The sequence below is a fragment of the Cololabis saira genome, chromosome 14 (assembly GCF_033807715.1).
Source record: "Cololabis saira isolate AMF1-May2022 chromosome 14, fColSai1.1, whole genome shotgun sequence".
Classification (NCBI taxonomy): domain Eukaryota; kingdom Metazoa; phylum Chordata; class Actinopteri; order Beloniformes; family Belonidae; genus Cololabis; species Cololabis saira.
This window is the reverse complement of record NC_084600.1, coordinates 1,675,599-1,699,370: the sequence shown is the minus strand read 5'-3', so window position 1 is coordinate 1,699,370 and position 23,772 is coordinate 1,675,599. Positions and strand designations below refer to the sequence as shown.

Genomic DNA, 23,772 nt, shown 5'->3' with positions numbered 1-23,772 from the left:
TTGACAGTGGTATTACATTTTTTGTTATTAACCAATTGTATTGTCTCAAAATACATTTTGAAATCAACTTTAAAGGGAACTAAGGATGGACAGGATTTGGAGAATTTTGCCTTATGAATGTGAAACTTAGCAACAAGAATCATTAAGTTGACCAGTTGTTGAATTTTGTAATTTTGGTTTTCGTAATATAGTAAGATATATTTAGCTTCTAATTTAATTAGTTTGTATGTCAAAAAATTCTTCAATTTTTTTTCCAGAAACTTAAAGTATGTTCACATTCATAAAACAAATGTATGATCGTCATGTTTACAAAATACACATCTGCTATCATGTCTACAAATGTAGGGTAGAAGTTACACTGTGGTACGAGCATCACGTGAACGCCCCAGACAACATCCCCTGCCTGGCCGACAGGTGGCGCTGCGCGGCCGGCGATGGTTCTCAGCCACGGGCGATGAAGCTGCTCATGTTGGCGCCATTTTGGAGCTAGGAGGGGGAAGAGAGCTGCAGAGGAGGACACGATCCATCACAATTCACCCGAACAGGTAGGACAATGCACTATTAATCGGGTATTTTCCGTCGCCCACTCGCAGTATTTTGGGGTGCGACGCGGGGCGTCCCGCGCCCCCGTGCAGGGGCAGCCCCTGGACGGGGGCGCGGGACGCCCCGCGTCGCCGGCGGGAGCTCGGCGGGGAGAGCGGGCACAGCCGCCCTGAACACACGGAGCTCTGGGTGGGAGCTCCGTGTGGGGGAAAGGGGCAGGAGCAGGAGGCCGGGACCGGGGCTGGAGCTTGGGCTTGGGGGGGCAATGTACGGTGCTGGTCCCATGCGGCGGTCCGTGTGTCCGCCTGTCCCCGCGGAGTTGCGTGTATAGCCTGATTTATGCTTCTGCGTAGCCTACGGCGTTGTTACGGTGCGCATCGCCGCGTACGCTACGCCGTCGTTTCAACGCGGAACCATAAATCAGGCTTTAGCGGCGGGAGCTAAGCGGAGCTAACGCGCTAACCGCGGTGATCCCGGCAGCAGTGGCCGGCGGAGGCGCCTCCCGCCCCGGCCTCGGCTCCGCCCGGGCCTCGGTGTCCCGGGGCCACGGCAAACACCCCCCCATTCATCACACATTCACCCTGGCTGGAGCCCTTTGAGCGGGGTTGCTTTGTGACAATCATACATCTATTGTGTTTTCTGCACCTTTCATCAATATGGGTGACAAGTATGTTGTAGTTGTTGTTTTTTTTTTTTTGGTGGAAATGGTGTGTTTTGTTTTAGATTGGAGGGTGACCTACTTCTGCTGTGCATGGTTTTACCTGTGAAAGTTTGCAGTTGTGGTGTTTTGGTTAAGTATTAACATTAGTAATTGTGATGTGAAGGCTGAGCAGCAGTTTGAAGTTGCAGAGAGGAGGAGTTTAGGAGAACACTCATCACGCTGCTTTCAGTTTCTTCCAGGATGCTGCAGTGTGTTTTGTTGACAGCTTCCAGTTCGGGCTTTATTTATCAGCATTACTCATCAGTCAGTGAAACACGGGCTGTAAGACTTGTTTGGGGTCTGAGATTCAGTTTTGTATTGACATTGTTATACATGAGATGTAGTTGGAATTAAATTCTACCACAGTTTCTATACAGGAATTACTAACATCTTAAATAATAATAATAATAGTAATAATAATATTAGATTGTATTTATAGAGCACTCTTCAGTGACTGCGTTTACATGCAGTCAATAACCCTTTTAAAACCCGAATATTGGCAATAATCCGAATTTGCACGGCCATGTAAACACCAATAACCCCTTTGAATAACCCGAATTTGCTCATATTGGGGTTTTAAAAACCCCAATATGACCCCTGGGTTACTCCTTTTTAAAACCCGAATATTCGGTCACTAAACGCCTAACTGGATACCCCAATCAAACGGAACATGAATTTGTTTTCTGCGCATGTTCTGTTCACAAGGAATCCTGGTCTTTTGAGTCCAGGAAGTTCTTATAAACACGGAGAAACCAAGACCAGGAGGAGACTAATCACTTCATAAATGTAATGAAGGATATGAACATTTCTGCATTTGTAGATGGTAGAAAGTACGGGGATAGCCAGATTTAAAAGAAGGTGAGCGAAAAGTTGCGCGAAGCAGCATTTGTTTTGAATTTGGATACAGGAAGAAGAAGCGGAAATGACAGTAATTGCGTCATGACGTTCTCCCCGCGTCGCTGGTTTGATCCAGATATCCCAAATGATTAATTACCATGTAAAGGGAATATTCCGAATGTTTTAGTAACCGGAATATTAGCAATAACCCGAATTTTGACTGCATGTAAACGTAGTTATTTAGAGAATCTCAGAGTGCTTACAAGATGAAAACGAGTTAAAACAAGTACAAGAAAAGGTCAGTATCAATAATAATTTAAAAACTCAAACACGCCAGCATCCTCTCCTCTCTACTCTCCTTAACAGTTAAATGCTTTCCTGAATGGGAAGGTTTTCAGGCCTGTTTTGAAAGTGTCCAAGTTCTGTGGAGCCCTCAACTTTGTAATTGGTAACAAATGCATGTTCTTCAGAAATTGTTAATCTGATATGACTTACTTAATTTTTTTCACTTCTTTCAAGATTTATTCTTGTTTCATGTCCAAAACCCAAAAGTGATTTAAACCCTTCCTCTTTTGCATTTTTGTTTCTGGACAATTTTCATCTGCAAAAATGGGCTCTTTTCTGAAAATGTTACCCATTTCCTTTAAGTTGTGGGAAATTGTGGTATTTGACATTGTTTGTCTACTCAGCCAGCTCCCCTCACTTTGTTTGTGCCCATGTGGAGGTTGTTGAGTTCAACCTTGCAGCCAGCTGGTGTTGAGTCCTGACGCTCTTGACTGGCTGTCACCCTCTTCCCTGTGATTGTCCACAGGTTTTAAAACTAAGGATATCTCTGTTCAGGTTTGAAGTAGGGAGGGAGAAAATCTTTGAGCTTTCACAAGTCTTTTTTCGCAGCTGTATTCAAAAGGCCTGATTGGCCGCTGCAGGACAGCCAACAAGCCCACAGGGATTTGGGGGTTTGTTTGACAGTGATAAACCATTGATTAGTTTAAAGCAGCATGTGTTCAAGGTGTAAAGCTAGCCCTTTTATGAATATTTACTGCTGCTTCCTATTAACAGTTTTTTCTTCTAGTGGTTAGGAGCTACACAGACATCACCAATCTTTTTGTTTATATGTGTGTGTGTGTTTGTTTTAAGACTGCTCTGATTGGCTGCCAGCTCACTGTGTGTCAGTGAGGTACAAGGATAGAGGGATGTATTAAAATTTGGTAGCAGCTGTGGTGTGGAAAAAAAGGTCAGAAGCAAACAATTTGGCAGTGTGCCAGCATGTGGATTTTTTTTTTTCTTTTGGTAAAAGTTTTGAGTGCTGCCGCAAGAGATTTTCAGGGTTGGACTTGTAATAATATTTGACCTCCAAGTCTCTACTGTTAGATTTCATACCCACTGTCCCAGACAACCTCATAATAATCAGTTTTCACTGAGCAAATTGAAGGGACATGAAGTGAGGAATCAACACAATCTATCTGGTTTGTGGTTACTGCTTTTCAGACCTGAAATTCATTTTTCACTTTTTAGATTAGGATTTTTTATCTCTGCACACCATTTTAAAATTGTTTATTTTTTTAATTAGTGAGTCTATTTAACCAACTGCTCTTTAGCTGTAACCAGGGTCCGTAATTCAAAAAATCCACGGCCAAAATAATGAATCGCCTTTTTGTGCTCTATATATATTAATTTTCATACAGCATTGAGATTTAATAATTTCTCGGGGGTCATGTTCTGGGTCTCTGGAAAGCGCCTAGAGACAACTTTTGTTGTATTAGACGCTATACAAATAAAATTGAATTGAATAGATAAAGTATTATGTTGACTACAAACTTAAAGAAGAATCCAGTAAAAAAGCTGAAGCAGAATTATTTTTAATATATTGATCTGTCTGTCGGAGGGACACAAGCGTTCCAAGATGGAGTATTATGTACTATTAACTTTTTACGCACTTTTACATTGGCCCACACCCCCATTTTAACACATGACCCTAGCATGTCACCTATTCTTTTTATATTGACCAAACGGGGGGGTCGGGTCATTAACTAACATGGGGTGGAGGATCATGGGAGGGATTTGTTGATGACAAGACAAGGATGTCCACAAGACCCTCACCCGATGTCATAAATCTACAAATTACATTACATTATATCTGCAACTGGCAGACCAAAGCTTTGCAAGAAACTAATTTCTGGTCATTGACAAACTGAAGAGTCTCAGAAAGAAGTTACTTGCAGTCAACGAACACAACAGTAGGAGTGGCAGAGGGAGACTGCTGCTCATATTTTAATCCTTTCCCCCTCTCCCGGAGCACTGTGAGCGTGGATTTTAAATGTTAAAAATGTCATACATTGATTCATTGTAGCATATTGACAGCGATACACACCTTTAAAAAAATTAATCTAATAGGACCGGGTTCTTGTCCCTATCTAATTAAAGAGTTGACAAATTATCCGAGTCGGCTAATTAGCCTGAAGTTTCATTCCCTGATTCTTCTGCTACTTGATTGAATCACCTGGTAAGAGGCAAAATCACGTTAACTGATTAATTAAACCTCATATAGTTTCTATGTGTCTATATGTAGACAAGGAAATATGTTTTAGTGAATTTGTTCATCATACAGTGGTTGTTACTGCACAATGGCCATCATGAGCTGCATACTGGTTATTGACGACTCGTTATTGTATATCCCGTGGGGATTTGCTGGAGGCACACAACTTTTTCACAAGTGGCATTGTTGGAGTTGTGTTCCATCAGAAACTTTCATCAGATACCTACATGTTACATGATGTAAAGCCATCCTGGAGGGTGACAGAGAAGCCACACCAGACGTGGGTAGCAGTTAAAGGAGAGGGTACCATCCTCGCTGCCCACTGCAACTGCACGGCAGGGTACATTGTGTGTGTGTCAGGCTTGTAGCGATGCGCTGACGTTGAAACGCCAACTTCACAATATCGTCAATGTCATATTTTGTAGTCGCTGCATCACCACACACACGTGGATCACCCAAAACAAACTGTTTGGCACTTTGCAGAATGGAAATGGAAACTGTGACCTCGTCACACCGTGCCCAACAGAGCCCCAAAAAACAGCCCTAAGTCATCAGAAGATCAAAAGTATAGAAATACTTTAAATTCAGTCCTAAATACTTTTTCGAATTTGCATACCACACCAGCACAACAGCGGTGTTGGAGCATTTAAAGCGGAGGCCCCCCCTTATCTCTCATGGACGGGACAATAATAATTGTATCATATATTAAGGAAAATAATTACTTTTTTTAATGTAATAAAAATATGTAATTTAGTATGAAATGGTGCCCTTTTTTATCCAAAGATGTTATTTTTAACACATTTGGTGCAGTGCAGTGCCAAACACTGCAGGGCAAAGTGTTCTTTTGTAATTTTGTTAAGGAGAAATTTTTCTTGGACTTTAAGAGTAACAGGCTGGCCTTTTTATTTGGTATAATTTTATTCTATATTTTTTATTTTGCTTTATTAATCAAACAACAGAAAAAGAAACAGAAGAATGATCGTCCAATTACTCATTACATTAGTCGACTAATCGTTATAATAATTGCCAGATTCATCGTTTAAAAACGAATCATTTACCCCCAGCCTGTGTGTGTGCTATAAATACGTCCAAGTGTATCAAAATGTTCCAAAAGAAATGTCACCGACAGGGTTGTATTATATATTTTGTTGGCTCTGTGCTCCCGTTGGTCAAAATATAAAATTTCAAATGAGGATTTTTAAGCTTGTTATGAGCACAAAAGGGCACACAGCAGCACTTGTGGAAGCCGGTTTGTTTTCCCTCTCGGCGCGTGCGAACCAGAAGTGACGTTTTGTGGGCGTTCCTTTGCTTGCCGACTGTATCTATGCAAATCCCATTGATAGTCGGCTGTATCTGCCACCCGCTCCATCTCCTGCTTCATGCAGCGATTCTGATGTTGGTGAAACCAGCAAGGCCAACCAGACACAGCCGTATTTACGTAGTACCACTAGATAAAGCCTCCCGACTCATCTCCCCGCTCCGCCACTTGGCCTCAGGCTCAGGGTGGGCAACAACATGCCTTGCGTTTACATTATTCAGCGCGCGTTAAAGACGGGTTCTTCATGCAGGGAAGATAACGGGCTATGATTTAAAAATGTCTCCTAGTAAAAACATTTCTATCTTGATTAAGCAGCATTTCAACTGATGCTACAGCAACACCGAGTCTAGTCCCTACTTGTCTTCAAATCTCTAACTCGACCAAGCTACTCACCCAAGGCAACAATGAGTAACTAGTTTAACACTCTTTCATTTGGTCACCAAGTGCAGAAATGACCATAAAGATCTGAGCCAACTGGTGCTCAACCTTATGGGGGTGTACACAAGACACAGCTAGCTGCTGTCAATTCTTTTAAATGAAGATTTATGTTCATCATAAACATTGACACATAAAGCTCGTATCTCAGCCTTTTATTCATCCTTTAATCTATGATTTTCTAAAACTGGGTTGCGGGGGCAGCAGCCTAAGCAGAGAGACCCAGACCTTCCTCCCTCTCCCCGACCACCTCCTCCAGCTCCGTGGGAATACGAGGTGTTTCCAGGGCAGGTTAGCCAGCAGACATAATCTCCAGGGTGCACTAGGTCTGCATGCCTCCTCACCGGATGCCCAGATCACCTCAGCTAGCTCTTCTCCACATGGAGCAGGAGTGTATCAACCCCAAGTCTCCCCTGGATGATTGAACCTCTCACCCTGTCTCTAAGAGAGTGTGCAGCCACCCTACAGAAGAAACATTTCAGCAGCTTGTATCTGCAATCATACTCTTTTGGTCACTTTATAGGCTATGTATCATAAACTTGTGAAGACAGTGTAAATAAAAGCTGTTCTGAGCCAAACATGATCGCATGTATCGCAATAAAATTAAATTTGAGACAAATTGACAGCTGTCCTCTATATGTCTTTTGACATCTTTGAAAGTTTCTTACAAAATAAAGTTTTCTATCAAAAATAAACTTAAACTACATAAATACAAATAAACTAAATGGATTGTCAGGATTATGCCAGCTTCATTATTATTTAAAATGACATGTGTGCACAAATAGCACTTTTTAGCTGTTTGATCTGTATTTCCGTGATTATTCAAATCACTCAACAATAATAGTCATCACATTCATGTGTGTGTGGAATTAGGCCCAATCCCAATTCAACTTCACTCGCCCTTCTTTTCTCCACTCGCACTTCTTTTCTTCCCTAAGCCCTAAAAAAGAAGGGGGAGATTTTAGGGCACTTGAAATCTAGGGCACTTGGCCCAGGTGCCTGTCCCAATTCTCCCCCTACCCCTCGTTTTCATCCCTAACCTGATCAGGAAGCTGAGAGCCAAAAGCTGTTTTAATTTCAGCTGTAGCGCTGTTAATATGGCACTTTATTAAGTTTTAATATTTTTTCAGGCATAAAGGTAACCTTAAGATCCGCAACCGGGGCTCAGTTTATCCAAATAACGCCTGTTAAGAAATTTGCTGAAATTAATGCTTGGTTATGTGGGTTTTGCTCATATCGTGCATATGTGTAAATAGTTTTGTACTTGTGTGGTTTTACTCACTTGGAAATACTTTTAAATTGTCTAATAAAACTTGTTACACAACAGTTTTCTTTTCTGGGGTTTGTCAAAGTAAGGTAATGTCTCAAATTATAAACTGTACAACGAGATCAATAGTAAAATAAGGATAGTGAGAGAATCTGCTGTAAAAAAGGCTTTATTTTCTATATTCAAGTACAATTTTTAAAAAGAAAAAAAGTAAACATTGCACGCAAAACAAAGAAAGGTGCTGTTCCATATAAAAAAATGTGCAAAGAAATATTTACAAAAAAAAATGTTTGCAGTGTATGTGCTGCTACTGCTGCTGAGGTGTCTGGTCCACCATTTTCTCTAAAAGCTGAACCTGTCCATGTGTTCTTCATTCTTTTGACATCTTCTGTCTTCTTTGGCGGCCTCAGCTTGAAGGAAGTCCCGCATAGAGAGTTTCTTTTTTTGGGGGGGATCGCGGGGAAAGTGGACCTGATTCCTGAAGCTTCCAGCTTCCTCTTCCAGCTGCTGAGGCAGAGCTTGAGGCCGATGTGCTGGCGTCTTCCAAAGTGTTCTGAGATAAAAAAGATGGATACACATGTTGATTACACACATGACTGGACTATCATACACACCCACAACATCATACCAGGTTCATTATCACTGTATAAATAAAAATTACCTCTGTGCTTTCCTCTGAATTTGTCAGAGAGGACACCGGTGAGGATGGAGGGTCGATTATGTTCTGAAAAGAAAATAACAGTTAGATCTTCAGGTACTGTAGTGTTTTATTACTCACAATCAGGAGAACCACCGGTCGTGGCACAAGCTAGCTATAGGAAGAAGGACTGGGGAATAAGATTGTGCTTTTTTACTGGTAAACTTACCAGTGCGTGGGATCTTCATAAGACGCCAACAAACATGGAGGCTGGATTGAAGGTCTGGACCCAAAACCTCATGCATCTCTTTGTAGAAAGGCCATGAGGCTGCTGTGGCCTCCCCACTGTCTGTCCCGGAGCGCGCACACACACACACACACACACACACACACACACACACACACACACACACACAATTTACAGAAGATTATTAATAAATACTTTACATGGATTTTTTTTGTTAAGCATCATCTCTTCAGCAGATAATATTACTTAGCATAACCATTGCTTACCTTATATTTTTTTTTAAAGATTTTCAGTGATGAATAGTAGTTATACCATCACACCCCATCACAGATATTCTGCAAGCAGATAGCTAGATCACTCACTCCCACAGCGGTTTAGCAGCATATTTCTTCTTTGTAAAATTCTCCTCGTTGGTAGTTCTAAAGCTTATTAGGTGTCGGACCTGATCCGGAGTCCCTGGAATGAAATGTGATTACTGCAATGCACAAACGTCCTCGTAAAAAAAACAAACAAACAACAAACGTTTGAACTATGATAACAAGGCAGCAAGCAACGTTATTACTTCGTAACCCCCCCCAAATAACGTTGCTGCCTTATAGTAATGTGAAATATCCAACACATTTGTAGAAAGTATGAGAGTTAACGAGTAGTTAACAGGACACGGCATGTTATCTACCCGGTATTTCTATGTACTGTTCATACAAACATACAAAAGCACTGTGATTACAAAACTTTTTTTTTTTAATTCCATGGGACATTATACTTACATTTGTGCGTTTTCTTTTCAATATCCTCCTGCTCTTTGCGGGTCGCCATTTGACTCAAAAAAACTTTTCCTTTTTCCTTTTCCTCGGTCGGCGAGCTTTAAATAGACGCAGCCTACGGCGTAGCTTACGTAACCTACGGCGTAGCTTACGTAGGTTACGTAACCATATTCCGGCGTGATTTTAGCGAACAACGGACAAAAAAGGGATTATGTACATTCACTGAGTGAATATTATGAAAGTAAAATATCGGTTTGCAAAAGGAAATGTAATCAAAACGCATTTTTATGCAGAAACTAACTCAAAATATTGATTTTATTCCCAAAAAAACAGGAAATGTCCTCCATGTTTTTTTTTTTGATTCAGTCCGCAAATGACGACGAAAAGCATTCTGGGAGATTTTCATACCCCCTCGCTCGCCAAGTCAGCATCTGAAATCCCTCGATTTGAAGGGGCTATTCTCAGCCCCTAGCCCTCGTTATGCCCCCTCCCCCTAGGTGAAAAGAGGAATTGGGACACCACTACCTTCACGGGAACGCGCAAATGTTAGGGTTAGGGAAGAAAAGGAGGGCGAGGGGGAGTATTGGGACGCACCCTTACTGTCCTTTTGTGACAACCAAGTTATTCTGCCCAAGTAGAAGCTGATCAGTGTATTGAGTAAAGGCTGGATTATGGTTCAGCTACAAATCGACGCAGAGCATGTGCCGCAGGTTGCACCACGTCGCGCACACCACGCCGTGCCTGACGCGCACCTCCCATAAATTGTAACTACGCGTCAGAGGTCGCAGACCGAGAGGGCTGTGATTGGTTCGCTTGGTAGCAACGCATTTCCGGTTCCGGTTCGTGAAGCAGTCGTGAACTTTCAGCGCTCTTTTCTTCGTTTATGTGTGATTTATTTATTTATTTTTTTTGTTTTTGTTTTTTTGCACAATAGTTGTCCTTATCTCTTTGATTCACTGTGATCGGAAAAGTCGGATAAACCATTCAGGAAAAGATCGCACCCCGCTAGCGCTCGCGGGGGGTACTGCACCGCGGCGAAATGGAGTGTTGGAGAAGTCCGAAGGTTTCACGATGGCGTCACGGCAACGGCGTGTGCGCTGCGTTGGTGTAGCGCAGAACCATAATCTAGCTTTAGGAGTGCTTCACTGTGGAGGATACTCTTTCACTAGCAACACTAGTGCTAGGATGCTACGTTCAGTTATTCTAGACAGACATGTTCTGGGTCTCTGGAAAGCGCCTAGAGACAACCTCTGTTGTAATAGATGCTTTATAAATTAAATTGAATTGAACAGCAGAGGGAAAACTGTCTCATGGCATTTCCACCACTGAAGTGGGTCTTGTGACAGACACAGTGGGGGGGACATTTGGGTACTTTTCAGCTCCTCTTTCACTCTGGACTTGGCTGATTTAGGGACAACACTGACCTACTACTACTACTACTACTACTGTCATTTAGCAGACGCTTTCATCCAAAGCGACTTACATCTGAGAGAACATACACACTGTTTGTGGAGCAATTAGGGTTAAGGGCCTTGCCCAGGGGCCCAAGGTGGACCTCAGTAAATGTTTTTCCCAACACTTTTTGGAAAAGAGCCCTCTTTGGCTGACTACCTAAATTGGAATTGTCTAGAGCATCATCTTGCCTCACCTCTACCTGCAAAAAGTCAGATCATATTAAGTATCCTGCTTTTTGTAAAAGAGGGTCTAAAATAACCCCCATGGGGTTCACTGCAATAAGGGAAACATCTAATGCAAGCCGAGTGCCATCATGTGTCTGAGTGAGAGTGCTTTTAGTTACCTTAGTGTTTCTAGTATATCCAGTCTTCACTCATTTTTGTGGAGAAATGTGCTGTTTGTGGAGAATGCTCTACCAGATTTGGCTGTACAATTTAATCATGATTCTGATGTACAGTGACCATAAAGATCTATTCTATTCTATAAAATCAAACATTTACACACCTGTATACTGAAGTGACCTCGTCTAATATTGACATGCACCATGTATCTGCAATTTAAATTATAAATAAACACGTAATACACACACTATATAAATGATAATAAATAGCGAGTAAGTCAGGTACCTCAAGTGCCGCAGCCTCTGCAATCACTTTACCATGGATGTTCAGCTGTTCTTCTTCAGCAAGAAAAAGCTACATTTTAAATCTGCGCTCCAGTGTAGAGGCTGTGTGAAGAATACTCTTGATCCGCCCACTCTTGTACCGCTTTGCCAGGTATTCGTTTAGCGTTTTTAGATTGGACGCCATTATTTTTCTGGATGAATAATTTGTTTATATGTGAGTAATGTAAATGCAGGGCATGTTGCCTCCCTGGTACCTGAAGCTGAGTTGACGGGAGAGATAAAGTCCGGTGGCATTATCGGCATAACGCATCCGGGCATGTAAAATTATATGGAGGATGAAGCCTGCAGTAAGACAGGTAGTTTTCATCTGTGGAAGCCGGGTAACGGTGGCGGTGCAGAACAGCTCTGTGCCACAGGTAAGGAGTGCTGTGGCACAGGCCCTATTCTTATCCAATCAAGTTCTGCAGGAGCATGGATTGGAACTGCAGCTGCTGTTGCATGTCACAGAACATATTGCCCAACACTGACATATTGTTGACCCTCCCGCCCCCTGCGATCAGCTCTGTCCTTTAAACTCTCCATGAGGGGTTGCACTCAGGTCAGTCATCAACAAACCCGCCCAACGCCCTTCCCCCCACGCAGTTCTGTTTACATTAGGCCTGACCTGTTATTCAGTGTTCCTTATTGGAGGGGATCAGCGCAACACGCGACCTGTCAGTTAATGTAAAAAGGACGACATATTAGATTTGAGTATGGGGTATCTGTCTTCGTAAAAGGGGCTGTTCACTGCCAGTTGGACTTCCCGTATACACTTAACTGGCATTCTGACTTGATGACCTGTGTGTCTATCTCCTCAATTCACCATTGCTAGATTATTAGCTAGGGAATAAGAACACTAATGCGAGGTGTAGAAAGGTTTCCTCTTTTTTCTTACACGTCTCTGTGAAGGTGCTGGACATGAATAACCACCGTCACGCTTAAAAAGGAGGGACCACTTGTGTATGTAACGGACACTTCCTTTACATGCACAAGGGGTCCCTCCTTTTTTAAGCCTTATCGTCTGCACACCTTACTGGAAAGGGGCTCTTACATGCAGGCACAGAGACCAGGGAAAAGGGGAAAATGGTCCATAAATAAAAGCCACTATACGAGGGCCTTCTGCCCGTGTGTCATGACGCAGATGAGCATGCAATTGTGCCATCACTGACGAAGAAGTTGAGAAGTTCTTTGACATGGTGTTGTCGGTATCTCTCACTGGCTTGAGAGCTATCTCTTCAGAATTCATAATCTCATTGAGATTGCTAATTTCTGTTGAATTTCTTCTCAATTGTCACTCACTCACTCACTCATCTTCTCCCGCTTTATCCGTTACCGGGTCGCGGGGGCAGCAGCCTCAGCAGGGATGCCCAGACTTCCCTCACCCCAGACACTTCCTCCAGCTCTTCCGGGGGGAGTCCGAGGCGTTCCCAGGCCAGCCGAGAGACATAGTCTCTCCAGCGTGTCCTGGGTCTTCCCCGGGGTCTCCTCCCGGTGGGACATGCCTGGAACACCTCCCTAGGGAGGCGTCCAGGAGGCATCCGGTACAGATGCCCAAGCCACCTCAGCTGACTCCTCTCAATGTGGAGGAGTAGCGGCTCGACTCCGAGCTCCTCCCGGGTGACCGAACTCCTCACCCTATCTCTAAGGGAGCGTCCAGCCACCCTGCGGAGGAAACTCATCTCGGCCGCTTGTATCCGCGATCTTGTCCTTTCGGTCACTACCCAAAGTTCATGACCATAGGTGAGGGTAGGGGCGTAGATTGACCGGTAAATCGAGAGCTTCGCCTTTCGACTCAGCTCCCTCTTTACCACGACGGTCCAGTACATCGACCGCATTACTGCGGACGCTGCACCGATCCGCCTGTCAATCTCACGCTCCATTGTTCCCTCACTCGTGAACAAGATCCCGAGATTGTTCACCACCAAGTTGTATGTTTGCAGGTCTTTTTCACCCTATTCCATACTCGTAGCTAAAACATGCTCTGTAAGATGTAGAGTTCAGTTAATATGAAATCGACGGCGTAGATGTTTCTAGGCCTGGACATTCAGAGATGCAGCCTTGCAGAGCTAGCAGCCAATTTGGTCTCTGTTTCACACAAGCAGCACATTTCTCACTATCAGACACCATGTTCTGCATATGCACTTTTCTTTATGTTGGATCTTCTCTGCCCTTAAGCTCAGCAGAGCGGATTGTTGAAGATCTGCTCTTTAAGCTGAATTTGCAGACTTCCCAGCTGTGCTTGAAAACGAATCTCCCTTTTAGAGGAAGTTTTTCTCAAAGAAGCAATCTCCTCTGCCATTGTTTGGCGGTGAGTGTGCTGTTAAGCTCTCCGGCAGTTGATGAGCTGTAAGTCATCCATCGTTGGTGTGTGAGCCTTTACTTCTTTGTTTAGCACCTGCTGAAATGATTGAGCTTGTTCTCTAACTACAAGAACATCAGTTTCATACTTAGTGCTAATCTCTCTGTATGAAAAGCTCTTCCTGTAATCACGTCTTTCCACATAAGTCTTCTTATGTGTACTAATTTCAAAGCAGGACTTTTGCGTCGGTATAACATTTGGCTTTTGTATATCAATATACAAAAGCTTCTTTTTTTGTACCGATATGGAAGGACTTCTAAAAAGTGCTGAGTTTTGTTGCATCTTCTTGTGCCGTCTCAGCCGCCATCTGCCAGTTTGCCTCTCAGGTTTTTGATCTGCTGTTAGTCTTATACCTTTGAACTGAAGTGTCTCTTGGCATACTGCCATACCACAAGGAGATCAGTTGGTTAAAAAGAAAATCATAACTTTGTCCATTTCTCCAAGGAGTGTTGTTTCTCTCTTTTTCCATCTGGAGCTTTTTGGTGAACATTTCCTACATGATGACATATGCAAGCTGTAGCTCCTCATGGTAATTTTGTAGCTGCTTATTCCTCTTGTGCTTGATGGTGTTCTGTAACTAGAAAGCAATTTTTGCTGTGCTGAGATTTTCTACACCAGCATGCATCTATAGTCTCTTTAAATTCCCTTCTTTTTCTCTGTACTCTGGTTTTTTCCCCGTCCTTGGGTATTTGGGTTGCTTTTGAGTTTTTCTCCAAACATTTGGCCTTCTCTGTATTTAACAGGATATTCGGCATTCTATTGATTTCAAGAAGACTATAGTGCTTCATCCAGTTCTCATGGTTTCTCCTCTCTTTTCCATGTTAGGGCACTTTGGTATTTGAGCAATCATCTGCCAATTGATACTTTAATTTAATTCCTTCAGCTACAATGGAGTTTATTACTTTTGAACGTAATTCTTACATAACTTAAGACATTTTTATTTATTTTTATTTATTTTTTTTGCCACTTTCCAAATTGAGGGTTTCTGTATATCCTGAATTCGTGCTTGATGTTCGATTAATTTGGGTTAATTTCAGAGAGACCACAGTGGAAAGGCTGTGTGTGACTGTACAGAGGTAGGCTCTGCATCGCATCAGACACAGCATGGCACCTGCGTGAAGCTGGCCCCCCACCCCACGCAAAACTCAGTGAAAATATTCTCAATCGTTAGTGCTGGTTTGTGTAGAAATAAATTTTGTTTGTGCTGCTTTAGTTTTGAAGATATAACGGGTTAATTATGACACGATGACGTCACGCAGCCCCCCGACTTTGTCCAAAATTAACCAAAATGGTCTAGTTTGTTTGTGCTGCGTTAGTGCAGGTTTGTGCAGCTTCACGTAGGTAGCATAGCGGTATCACACAATCATTGGAGTGACAACTCGTCTAAGAGTGTTTGTGCCACCATTGTTACTTGGAAAAGTTGTAGTTAATCAGCAGTTCATGTGAGAGAGCTAATTGTTATTTCCTGTTAGTAAAATACCCAATCAGCAGGGACCCTCCCCTTCTAGGCCAACCTGAGTCCCTCTCCTACTACAGGAACATTTTTGGCCCAAAACAGTTCTGAAAACCTTTTTTCCATTGGGTATCCTGATGAATGGGATTGAATTTTCCTGGTACTAGAGACATGTGCCAACCATCCGGCCTCTGAAAAACTTCCAAGAACCCCCACTACTGAAAACAAACTTTGGTCTAGCTAGATGTCACATCCATGGCAACTGCAAAGGTTTTTTTTGTTTTAATCTCCAAAGGAGCAGACTACCGAGTGATGCTCGTATGATCTCAAAGCCTTTGGGTAAACTCATACTCTCACAAAAACTACACAACAGTTCTGTCATAGGACTCAAGCTTTAGATTGCATGTTGCTTTCCATCTTCAGGGGTTAAACTAAATACAGTGGTGGGTTGTGACTCATTCCTTTTTTGCAGGGGGCAAGTATCAGCTCAGGACCTGCAATAATTCAAACATTACACTTCAATGTCTATGTTTCATGCAGTGCATTCGCATAAGATAACCAAAGTCTGCATTTTACTGTACTTTGCAGATATTAATCAAATGTGTTGTCAATGTCTTGCATTTTGTTAAACAGCTACCATTTGATTAACATGAACTTTGAATATTCAATTGGAAGTGTCTGATCACACACTTATAGCTGGACGTCAGTGACATTTTTGACAGATGACAAAAATTGAAAATTATATATTGGCGTATGTGATTAAGTTTCCATGGTAATGGTAAACTGAATGGTATGCGTAACAGGAGCTTTCGTTGTAGCCTAAAGACTTTGTTCTGTCATATTAAAGCTTAGAGTTTGATGCAAAATAGAAAGTTTCTTAGCACATGCGGTTAAGTATGTTGCCATCTCATCGTCTCTCTCTCTCCTGCTAGCTTTGGACTATCTGCTTTTCTCTAAGGGTCTCTATGTAAAGCTTAATCCTGACTCATTTCATTTTTTCACCCAACAAATATGTCATATCATCAGAATATATGCGGTGTATATAGGGTAATATGATTATATAACATCAATATATCTACTGCAGCTCCCATAATTATGCTGGCAGAGAGGCATAAAAGGAGGAAACGTCAAGAAATTTCTCAAAAGAACTCCTGGCTGCAAGTCACTGAATTACTGTGATGTACATCAGCACAGGATTAAAGTATCCCATGATCTCTGTGTTTGCTGAAATACTATATGTAATTAGTGATGTAATTCTTACTTCACAAATCACAGACAAGGCGCATTTGCAGGGGATAAATATCACAGCTGTTCCTTGTAATTATTATTATAAATGTCCACATAATACTGGCCCTGTGCAATTTGGGCATTAGTGGCCATCTCTTTGAGCTGTATGAGTGAGCGCAACCTAAGGCTGTGGGTAGAGCTGGGTCGCTTGTGTCTGTCTTGTCTCATCTCCTCTCGCATAGCCACAATGTGATTATCAGTGTAGTACATCTGAATGAGTTGTCTTTTGGCTCTTAATGCTAAGTAGTGCTGGGGTAAACGATTATTTTTAAACCGATTTAATCAGGCGATTATTATATCGATTAGTTGACTAATCTAATGAGTAATTGGATGATTATTGTAACAATTATGTTTCGGTTTAATTAACAAAAACCGTAATGTATCAAATATCAAAAAATCCTAAACAATATAATTTATTAAACACAGTTTTGCAAAGCAAAATAAAAATATAGAGAAAAATTATACAAAATAAAAATTTTACTCTTACAAAAAAAATCTCTCTCTGTACAAAATTACAAAAGATTGAAAAGGTGCAGTGCAAAACACTGTGCACTGCATATTATCCAAATGTGGTTAAAAATAACATGCTATTTTACAGGTTTTTCATGTCGGTAAACTGAGTTATGACCAGAAAACATCAAAGGCAGGTTATGTAATTTGTCATCGTTTCTCTCCTTCTAGCTTGGACCTTCAAACACTCCCTTATATTGTCAAGTATTGATCCAGATGCTTAGCACTGTTGTCTTACAGCTGAAAAGTCCTGGTTCTAATCCCAGCAGAAGGGTTTCTGTGTGGTGCATATGTCGGCTTTTTCCTTGTTTTCTGGTGTCGACCTGCAGTACAAAAATATGGCTGTTTTGTCGATTGGTGATTCTTCTGAAATTGACTGTAGGAGTGATTAACAGAGGGCATTCTTGCAAGTCTTATTTATTTCTGCGTAGCTCTGTGATGAACTCTCAACTAGTCCATGGTGTACCCCAGCTCTTGCCTATTGGCACCTGGGATAAGATCCTACTAGGCGTGTAACAATATATCGTGCCACGAAATTTCGTGATACAAAAACGTCACAATACGTGTCGTGGAGGTGACAAACTGTATCGCGATATTGGGTTATTAATATTAATCTATTGTGTTGACTAGTAACGCGCATCCGACCGCGCCTCGACCCGCGGACCAAAATCTTACTCCGCTCAGAAGAAACTAGTACCGTTTAGCGGTCCTGATCACGGGGCTCTTGTTGGGAGCTCTGAACCTTTACTTATGTAAGGCTGGTGTAGAGTTAAGCCTTACCTTATTAAATAAACCTTTTTAGTAGGATAAACACGGGGGCAACTTCTTCCGAGTTCGAGTGTACTTTAATGTCCCTCAACAGTGTAGGATTTTAGAACATCAACACAGCACCTAGTGCCGTACTGTGGCGTATCACTCCGCCCAATCTAAAACAGACTAATCACTACAGATAAACTGACTAGTGTCATTATAGTCCCTGATTTACATCAGAATATAAAGAATATATTTATAAAATAATGAACCCTGAATTATCAAAATAACCTTAACAAAAATAAATCTCCTCTTACACTTATAAGGTGAGCATGAATCAATCTTTTTTATGATGTAAAATTGTATGTATTTATTTACTTTTATTTATTTAATTTTAGTTGTTAAATTTCTGGAAAAGAAAAAAGTCAAATCATACATGAGAGAAACTATTCAGTTTGTGGTAAAATATTTTTACTTGTATGAAACTGAAGATGCATAATGCAAACCTGACATTTACTTTTAGTTCAGTTTGTGGAAAATGGTTAGCCTGGCTTTCTCTTTAAAACCTAAAGTTATAAAGCATTACAAACTGTAACAATAGAGCAAACGCACAGTATTGTTTTGTATTTTGTGTCTTTCAAATAAAAGACAATTTTTTCCAGTCATATGTTCCTCATTCAAGGTTGTTAAAAATATACAGCTATAATATCGTATCATATCGTTATCGTGACCTTAATATCGTGTATCGTACCGTATCGTGAGATTAGTGTATCGTTACACCCCTAGATCCTACACGCAGTCCTGGAAAAGATAAAGCAGCTGTAGAAAATGGTTGGATGTAGAAAGAGTTGAAGAGGACCCAGGATCTTAACCTGCACCGTGCTGCACCCAGGGTCGTTTTTCTCACCAACAGGATTAAGAGAATACTATCAAGGTGGTCCTTGGTGGACCCATCCACTTATGCCCACCCAACTAGACAGACATGCTAGCCATGTTGATTTAAACAACTGGATTTGAGAGTGACAAAGTAATAAAATATTGAATTTTTTTCTTCCTGTACATGGGGTGCCTGCTCAGTCACATGAGCTACCTAGCATTCCAGTCCAGCATCATCGTAATCATATCCTTTTGTCTCAAACCTCAACAGCTTGGAGCTGGTTATAAGGATGATCTCACAGCTCAATAATTATGGTTTCATGGTGGTTTAAAATGAATAACTTTCTGTAAAATAAAAACTAAAGGCAGTAAGTACAGTTTGTTTATATAGCACTTTTCCCAGATTAAAAGCCAGAAAATGCTTCACAAGCCACACAAAAAAAGATAAGACAGAGGCATAAAACCAAGGAAGCATATAACAAACATAAAACACGAAAAAGACAAGAAAGAACATACACAACATACGACCAGCCCAAGTCTAAAGCCTGTCTAATTAAGTAGGTCTTAATTTGCTTTTTAAGAGTCTCAATTGAGTTAAGACAACGTAAAAAAGCAGGCAATGCATTCCATAACCTGGGGGCCACTGCTCTAAAAGCACGGTCACCTGTAGTTTTAAAATGAGCCATTGACCAGATGACTTGAGACTGCAACTAGTGTTGTGGAGATCTAAAAGATATGTGATGTATGCAGTAGTTGGACTGGATAAGGCTCTGATGGTGAAAACTAAAATTTAAATATGGGTTGTAAACTGTACCTGTAACAAGTGCAAGGAGATTAAAACTGGCGTTATCAGGGTATCGCTAGAGATGCACCGATTGATCGGCAACCGACCGCAATCAGCCGATAGTGCCCCTCTCAGTTTTGATCGGAGTTCTCGTAGTTCAAAGCAGGCCGATCTGATGACGTTTACAAAAACAAACCGCTGCCAGCGCGTGTGTTCCCACATGTCAGACCCAGAGTTCCTAAAGGGGCGAATATACTTGCTGATTGACCCTGCGTTCGCATCCGTTCGCGCTCATAACCAGCTGCAACCTCGCTCACGTAGCACACAAGGGGAGCGCGTCATACTGGAGATAACCGGTTGGAGGCAGTATGCAGAGCAAGATTTGAAAAAGTAATAAAATATTTAGTAATAGCATCAGCAGTAACCGATTGTAGCAACGTACAAGTAAACAACATGACAACACTGGATGAAGAGGAGATTATAACATTGCTTTGGTTGCGATCTCGGCAAAGGAAACTGCGCCAGCGCCATCATTTGCTAGACTGTCGAACCAAAGCCATCGGGAGACTGGAGAGCTAGCCACCCTTGTCTTGCCGTTGTGACCAATCGATGATGAGAAACACCGGGAATATTTCCGTATGTCATCAGCTTTGTTTGACCATGTGTGGTCATCTGCTGCTCTAAACCTGTACCAGCGCCACTCGCGGGCAAAGCGAGAACTGCAGGTCGCGTACGCGTTCAGTGTTTTTTTGGAGAATGCGCATGTCGATGCGTGAAACGAACGCAGCATACGTGTGTCGGCCATGACGCACTCATGTACGCGTTCTGAACAGCAAGTATATTCCTCCCTAAGGGGGCGTGGGATTCTCTAAAGAGCATCAACACTGAAAATGGCGTCGCCGGTATGGGAGTTTTACAATGCCTGAAAAGGAAATTTGCAGTTTGCAAAGTGTGCAAAGGAAATACCCCGAGGAGGAATGTTATAAAAGAATTTCAACACAACGAAGCTGATAAGACATTTGAAAGTTTCTCAGACAAAGGAGTATATTAAGTTGTCAACGTTGGCTGACGCTAAGGCAGAGAAAGAAAAGGAGGGTGCAGGAACGCCACTAACTCAGCTGAACGTTACAGAGACCAATAAACGGCAACAGCAAGAAAAATAAAGAACTACATCATTAGGTAATGGATTCATAAGCCTTGATCATCGGCCGCTTTCTGTTGTAGATTAGATTGTCCTTTATTCCTCCCTCAGTGGGGAAATTTGCTTTGTGCAGCAGCAACACACGACACATACATGCAGTGAAAGGGTAGAAAAGTAAAAAATATATAATTACAAAATATAAACAGTATATACATTGGAATGAAAATAAAAGTAGTGCGGTATGAGAATGAAAAACAGTGCAAAAAAAAAAGGAAGGATGTTTATGAGGTAGAAAGATTAGGGCTGGGCGATATGGCCTTTTATTAATATCTCTATTTTTAGGCCATGTCACGATACATGATTATATATCTCGATATTTTGCCTTAGCCTTGAATAAACACTTTGATGCATACAATCACACCGGTATGATGATTCTATATGTCTACATTAAAACATTCTTGTTCATACTGCATTAATATATGCTCATTTGATATTTTCATGCAAAAAGGGGGAAATCACAACTAAGTCAAATTTACCAAAACTGTATTTATTAAACAATTACTAAGCAGTGAGTGGCACTTAAGTGTCATTTAAGAACATTTTCTGGTCCCGGTTTTACCTTTGATGACCTGCTCTGAGCAGGAGGGGCCCAGGAGGGGCCCTTTAGAGCACCTTTATATTAAAGGGGACCTATTATGAAAAACATGTTTTTTTCTTGCTTTAACATATATAAGCCTGCCAACTCAGAGAAGGAGGGGAGCAACCAAATTCTGCAGTGTCTGTACAGCCGCCCAGATGAGCCTACCTCTCCTCCTTTACTTTGCATCACTTTCACTTACTTTTAGAAGTATGAAGTCATATAGTCTTGTTTGACTTTGTTTCAATAATAGTGATTGATTTCATGTGGCCGCATTTAAGCAATACTAGGTGACGTTTCTCAGCTCGCTGTGCACGGACGTGTGTGCGCACTGAGCGGCTCTCCGGAGAGCCGTGCGCGTCGTGCGAGGAGAAAACATCCCCTCCTGTATTTACTAAACCGTCCCAGTTTGCTTTGAAAAGAGTCCGTTGCATGAAGCAACAGCGCGGATGAGCTCACGGCGCAAACAGGCGAGTTTGAGAAAGTTAGGTGGAACTCACTGGCGGACCAGACAGCGGCGCCGACACCAGCAGATGGGCGGGGGCGTATGACGATGCACGCACGTGACTGACGTATGTAACTGGGTGGGCTTGTTTTAAGTCTCCGAGAAGGAGAGATGAGACGAGAGAGTGAAAAAAGCCTGTAATTTAATGCCCGCGGCTAAAAGCAAATTCGTGACAATGTATACTCGAATATTCACGATAGAGTCATTTTGTACATCGCACAGAGTAGAAGCCGAGATGCATCGAGTATACTCAATATATCGCCCAGCCCTAAGACAGATATTGCACATCTTGTTGTTGTCCGTTTGCTACTGTGAGCAGACCTGGTTGTAGAGTCACAGGCCTGGTTGTAGAGTTGGTGTGTAGAGTTTAATCGTGTCGTTAGCAGCTTAGATCCCCGGTACGCGCTGCCGAGTAGTAAATATTTCACAGATGAATGCCAACTGGAGCTGTACCAAACTATATACAGTCACATCCACACCCTTACGCAGGACGACAGTCGTGTCAGTCGGCTTCATGAGTGATATTTGGAGCTCTAATGTGAAGAGTTTCGCTTCACTCACAAGAATTTATTCACACGCAGTGGATGCTATCGCTAAAACTTTCGCCTTGCCTAATTATTCATTCATATCAATTTTAAGATTTAATTTCTTTTTCCACAGGAAAACTAAGGTTTATAGTTTACAACATACCGTATTGGCCCGAATATAAGACAGGGTTTTTTGCATTGAAATAAGACTGAAAAAGTGGGCGTCGTCTTACATTCGGGGTCTAGACGCTATACCCATTCACACCGCTAGATGGTGCCAGATATCTTTAAAGTGAATGCTGAACTTAACTCCCCAGGCCAAAGCGAACCCCTGTCACAAAGAAGAAAAATAAAAATAGCAGTAGCATGAAGAAGAAAAATAAAAAATAGCGGTAAGAAAGAAAAGAGAAGAAAATAACAGAAGAGATAACAGAAACGTGGAGAAACATAGCGACAATCTGGAGAAAAGTGGGTCCAAGAAGTTATGATGCAAACTTCAAGATCATGATTTGAATGAGGCAAAATAACATGCTTTTCTTTAAAATATATTGTTATAATCATTTGTTTCAGATGTAATTATTTTCTGTATAAAAATTTAATTTGGTGTTAAAAAAAGTATTTTTTCAAATTTGAGTCTTGAAAAACAGGGGGTCGTCTTACAATCAGGGTCGTCTTATATTCGGGTCAATACGGTATATCAACTCTAAGAGAGTGACATGTCTCTAAGGGAGTACTGTTCAGCCTGCAATAAAACAGTGGTCAATTCATGATACTTTCTCATCTCCTCATATTATACCTAATATAATGTCAATGTTGTGTACACGAGACAACAATGTTGAAGAATTTATGGATTTCAAGCTGTGATCGTAAATATCGGGATCGCCAGATACTGCTTTTGGTGATCGGTGATCCGCCCTCAAAATCCTGATCGGTGCATCTCTGGTATCGGCTGGGTTTTAAAAAGTATTAAAAGGTGATAATTCAAGATCCCGAAATTTAAAGCCATGAAAAGTGTTAAATTTGGTTTTAGAAGTATTATTTTTTGAGAAATGGGTATTATTTTTTTTTCAGACTGAGGCGTCCTATTCTGATTGAAATTCTATCTGCTAAAATTTGCGTTAGTTTGTTTAAATGCAGGCTTTTGCATATCTGGGCAGTGGGCACATAATCAAAGATCCTCGTCTCAATCCTGAAATACCAACTTTGTAAGCTACGTCTGATGCTGATGTCATATTTAGTGGTCGTTGGACATCTCTGCGCTCTCAGCTCAGCTGGGTAGTCAGCTGGCTGGCTTGCGTGTTTTTTGCATGCTTAGACATATCTTCAGCGTCCAGGCAACCACCATCACCGTCGTCATGGGCAAAATGTTTTCTGACTGCTGGGAGGAAGACCCAGCATTTAAGGACTGACTCAGGCCTTAAATGCACACAATAATTATTGTGAAATTATTATTTAACTAGTTATTTTACATGTGTCATATAATTCAGGCAACAGCTCAAAAAACATGTTTAATAACACTAATCCACATGAATATCAGATC

General features: G+C 41.7%; 1 protein-coding gene and 1 long non-coding RNA gene across 4 annotated transcripts in view; one reads left to right on the top strand and one right to left on the bottom strand.

Moving 5' to 3' along the window:
* Nucleotides 1–432: 432 nt before the first annotated feature.
* Nucleotides 433–23,772, top strand: part of LOC133459450 (sister chromatid cohesion protein PDS5 homolog B-like) — a 74,436-nt gene continuing 51,096 nt past the window's right edge. For all 3 annotated transcript variants that reach the window (XM_061739389.1, XM_061739387.1, XM_061739388.1), the window contains exon 1: nt 433–545. The gene's annotated coding sequence lies outside the window, so the exon portion shown is untranslated. The remainder of the gene's footprint in view (nt 546–23,772) is intronic.
* LOC133459643 (uncharacterized) lies at nt 8,149–8,568 on the bottom strand. The gene is made up of 3 exons (XR_009784065.1): nt 8,503–8,568; nt 8,298–8,360; nt 8,149–8,189 (listed from the first exon to the last, which is right to left on the bottom strand). It is a non-coding gene; the product is annotated as an uncharacterized LOC133459643 (long non-coding RNA).